Here is a 5045-nt window from a genome sequence, read left to right on the forward strand (position 1 = left end):
TGTAAAATTTAAGTGTTATACTGATTCTAAACAAAAAGTAATCCTATGCTCCCTGAGAGGGCAGATGGGGGCCACATAGGAAGTAGTGGAAGGGTTGCCCCCCCCTCAAAGAGGGAGGCCAGCCGCTGGAGAAACCTCCTAGCATGGTGGTGGAAAGATCCTTCTCCGTTCCTCTCCTGCTAGTGGTGTTCTGCAGGTTGTGGAGCTGAAACAGAGTCTCTCACTAGGACATGACAGAGTCTATGGAACTGCAGAATCCTTTGATCCCCTCCAAACAGGGCCTAAACTATGCCAGCCTTGGAACTGTCTCAGTTAATTCCCTATGGCTTTTGGACATAGCTAAGATGGACAGGGAGGCTAAAGAATGCATCAAGAGGTGTGACAAGTGTCAGGCTTCAAGACTGCTGCCACTACGTGCTCCAGTGAAACAATGGGAATCAACAAAAATGCCATGCTCATGACTTCATATTAGCTTTTCATTTTTTTTTTAAGAATAATTTTTTATTAACCGACCAATCACATCAAATCAAACCAAATTACATAAATTCCAAATTACACAGCCGAATTTTAAATTTTTGTTATACCCATATTTCAAGTTCTGAAGAGGATCCAATCAACTTCTTGCTTCTTGCTTCTGTTTTAATGTCCACAAATCTAACCTTATGATGTTCACAGTACTATCCAGTCCTTTCTTATTGTTTTTCCACATCTCTTCTTGTTATTTTCATATATTTTTCCTTTCTCTTTGTGACCTCTGATAGTCTCCACAAGCTGGTTAGAACAGTTTGTAATCCTGCGTGGATATATATATATATTTTATCCAGTAGCCATATCCAGACGTTTTCCATATAACATCACTTCCATACATCAAGACAGTCTTAGCGTCATTAATCTTCACCAATCTGCCTCCTTTCTCAAAACCTCTGAGGAGATTCACCAGGAATGCAGTCTGAAAACAAGTCCGTTCCTCTTCCCGGCTATAAATCCTTTGGCAAGATGGCGACTCCGAATTAATTGCTGTGCCATTCCAAAAGCTCTTATTGCTTCTCGATCTCCATAAAGCATACTTTTGGTTAAAGTTTATCTCCACACAGACCTTAATCATCCTGCTTGGGTCAGTTCAACCGACGATTCTAATGAGGAGGGGTTCTTGTAAATCACATAGAAGGAAAGTAAAAAAGGTATTCCCCCCCCCATTCAGTCCCGTTGTCAACATACCCAGCCTTTGGTGTATTTTCATCGTAAAATATTCCTGTTTCTCCAACTCGTCGTCTTCTTTTGCAGAGGTCACTTAAATTAGCAGACTTCACTCCCCTTCTTCACTTGAAATATGTGCATTTGCTTCTTTTGTAATTAATTATTCCAAATTGCTGCAGCTAGTGCGCGATCAGAGACAGCGTCCAGGAGAGCCGAGGTCCACACGGGGGCAATTCTGCCAAGTGCCCTCACCCCCTTCTTTCGAATTAGGGGGTGATTTATGGGCACAGCAGGCAAGGGCAGTGTTCCCCATTTCCTTGGGGCAACAAGGGAGGCTGCTTACTCCCATAACAGCCTCTTAATTACCCCGTGTGGGTCGGAGAGATGGTATTGTCAGCCATCTTCCAATGCGCCCCTAGTGGCCCCCCCTCATATTAGCTTTTCATGCCCCTTCCAAGGGTAGACCTTCTTGATTGTTGTTGACTCATACTTCAAATGGTTGGAAGTAGTTTCTGTTTCATCAATGACATCCTGTGTTGTCGTCAAGGCATTATGCAGACTCTTCATAACACACAGGCTGCCAAACACCATTGTCGCAGTCAACGGGGCCCAGTTCACATTTGTGGAATTCTGCCCATTGGACTGATCCAACAGGTCACTTCAGCAGCCCCTTTTCATTCAGCATTGAATCGCCAGTCTGAGCAGATGGTCAGGACAACAAAGGATGCATTCAAGCTGATTTTTTAGGGTGACTGAGACTGTTGCCTTGCAAGTTTTTTCCTGACAGAACACACCACACCACATTCCACAACTGGAAGGAGACTTGCCGAGCTATTAAAGAACAGGAGGCTAACAACTCTGCTTGATTGTAGGGCCCTGACAATCAGCATCAGGTGCAGTCCAAAGACCTGCGCATATGTTTGCCCCAGACGACCTTGTGGATGTCAAAAACTATGGCCCTTGTGCTACATGGATTCCTGCAACTGCGACCCAAGCTATGGACTCAAAACACCAGATGACCATGTGTTATTGACATGTAGGCAAGATGACAGGGTGCTTTCCAGATCTACCAGTTATCTCTGAGCATGCTGGGGATGCTCAAATGGAAAGAAACAGCAAGACATTGGCTACTTATAGGGTTGCCATATTTTGAAGAGCAAAAAATAGTACACATTTGTTGACTTCTACTTTTAACTATGGATTGCTATGACAACTCTCATTTTACATACGCATGAAAAAGAGGACGTGTCCTGGAAAAAGAGGACGTATCCTGGAAAAAGGGGATGTATGGCAACTCTAGAAGAGCTTTTGTGCCTGGACAGTGGCAAAGATCCAAATGAAGGGCTGAGCAGCATGTCAGCAGCACCAATTCACAGCTGGCATCAATCAACCCACACAACAGCTTTCTCACATTATCCTCAGGACTATGTGAGCTTAGCGGTCAGGGTGTGGTGTACGTGATGAACTGTCTTTTTCTGCATCACAATCAATTGCCTGTTGCATGATTTTTTTACCTCCATAAACTGTTTGTATTTACATTGGTTTTGTTCATGCATTATGTGTGTGACTGGCAAACTCTTCACAATTTCCCCCCAAAAGATTGCACTATGAGCCTCCACCACTGGGTGGCTTCTGCTTTCCTTCAGAGTTTTTTTACACAAGGTGGTATCCTTGTGTAAGCAACAGCACTCTCGCTGAAGCTTGGAAACAGAGGGAATGACTGGGCCATTTAATCATTCCTAGTGCAAAGAAACGACAGAATCACCCACTCTAGTAGGAACTGTTGTGTCTCTCTGCATGACTCACTACTCTGGGCTTGCCTCTTTCTTGACAGCCCAGACCAGTGATTCACTTAGCATCACTGAGGTTTAGCAGCAGCAACTAGCTGGTTGTCCATAGAACCGGTCCAAGATATTTTGTCAAGTTTACTGGGATCAGTTTCTTGACTATTTGCCTTCCTGATCCTTGTCTTTCTTGAACAAGAACTAGCCAGTGATACTTGGCTGCCTGGGTCTGGAGGCTAGTAGAGACCTCTTTGTGTGAGGGGTTGAGATGCAACCTTTATGAAAGCGATGGTGGTACAGTTCCTTCTCAAGACATCCTCCTCTGAACCCTAAGGTGTTTGACAACTCCTGGCTAGCAGTGAAATGGCTTTGGTCATCCTGGTTGGTTACCTATACCGAGTGGGAGATGAGGAGAGTGCAACTCTATTCATATTCATTTATATCAGTGGCTTTTGATACCATCAACCATGGTATCCTCCTGGAACAGTTCTTCAGAGAATTGGAGGTATAAAGTTATATTGTTTCTCCTTCTATCTGCAGGACTGCTGCCAAACAGTGGCGTTAAGGAATTTCTGCTTGGCCATTAGCTTCTGGCCTGGTGGATACTACAGTTTTCCATTCTGTGCCCCACACTACTTAACATTTATATGAAAGTGGGTGTTGCTTTCTGGGGATTTGGAGAGCTATGACAGCCGTATGCAGATGACAACCGGCTCTCTTTACCCGTACCACTGGCCATGTGGCTTTTTGTCTCTTTGTAGCATGACAAGTCACTGAACACTGAGATATCAGAATGAAATCTGGAACACATGTTGATTCTACATGTTGAAGTCTGAATGCCAGCTAGACTACCATACCAGGTTTTTTGAAAGACGATAAAGCAAAACACAACTCAAGTCCTACACCTCCTCCCAAGACTGGTATCAGATTGTAAGATTGGCATGCACAGTTTGGGTTACAAGAGTGGAAACCCATCTCAACCCTTGCCTTAACACGCAGCACATCAAGAGATCTGCCCAGATATTCCAAAGGTTGAAATACTGGAAGCAAAGTTGAGATAAAGATCCAGGAAAAGGTTTGCATATTTCTGAGAAAACCCACCTCAGTCCCCAGAACAATTTTCCAGAGGGCTAGGAACAAGCAACGCCTCTGAAATGCTATGATTATGGCAAGTAATCCTAACAGCTTCAAAAATAAAAATTTGTGGGAATAGAAACTGACTTGGCAGCGGGCTTTCTAACCACTTATTTTGAAGAATAGACAACATTTTGAACTTCAGGCTCTCTATCCTACTAATTTTAAAGCATTTGAATGATCAGTTAGGAGGACTCTTCCTTTTATCAATGTTCATTCCCACTGTTCGCTGCGCATCACACACATCTTACTTGTCCTGCTTTCAGTGTGCCCGTCACCTCCGTCTAGGCATCCATGTAGTGGAGACATTGACACACGTGCCTCCCTAGATGCTGGCACATTCTGCCTTGGTTGCTTCCAGCTGGGCTTGGGGCAATCCCTGACATATTCTGTTGGTATTCACCTGTGCAGGGAGAAGGAAACGCCTCTTTCGCACACCTAAGATCGCACTTCTAAAGCCCTCCGCTAATCTGCACTGACGCCTCCTGGTCCTATTTTCACAAAGCAATCAGAATCTCCACCCGATTGGGGGTCCCTGCGAGAGCAGAGGATGCGGGACTAGATAGGCCTTTGGACTGATCCCGCAGGGCTCTAGTTCTGCTTTTACCCCAAAATATGAACTGGGGGTCGGGGTGGAGGCATCCGGAGTGAGCATCAAGTCCACACCACGAAGGATGCCCACAAGCAAAACATATCTCCACAGTGATCACGAGACCTTGGCATCCCGACTCGAGGGACGGATCCGGCCGCGCAGCTGGAGGAACCCCTTTCCCCACGGGCAGCGAGCACAACCCTCAAGTCAGCTGCGGGCTTTGGAGAGGAGGGGGGAAAGCCGAAGCGCCTCCCCGCTGCCGCTAAGCCCGGCCTCTGAGCCGCGCCTTCCTCCGTCCTCCCTCCCTCCCCTTTCACTTGCTCTTTGCTTTCCCCTGT

Source organism: Podarcis pityusensis (genome assembly GCF_964106645.2).
Source record: "Podarcis pityusensis genome assembly, chromosome: 3".
Lineage (NCBI taxonomy): Eukaryota > Metazoa > Chordata > Lepidosauria > Squamata > Lacertidae > Podarcis > Podarcis pityusensis.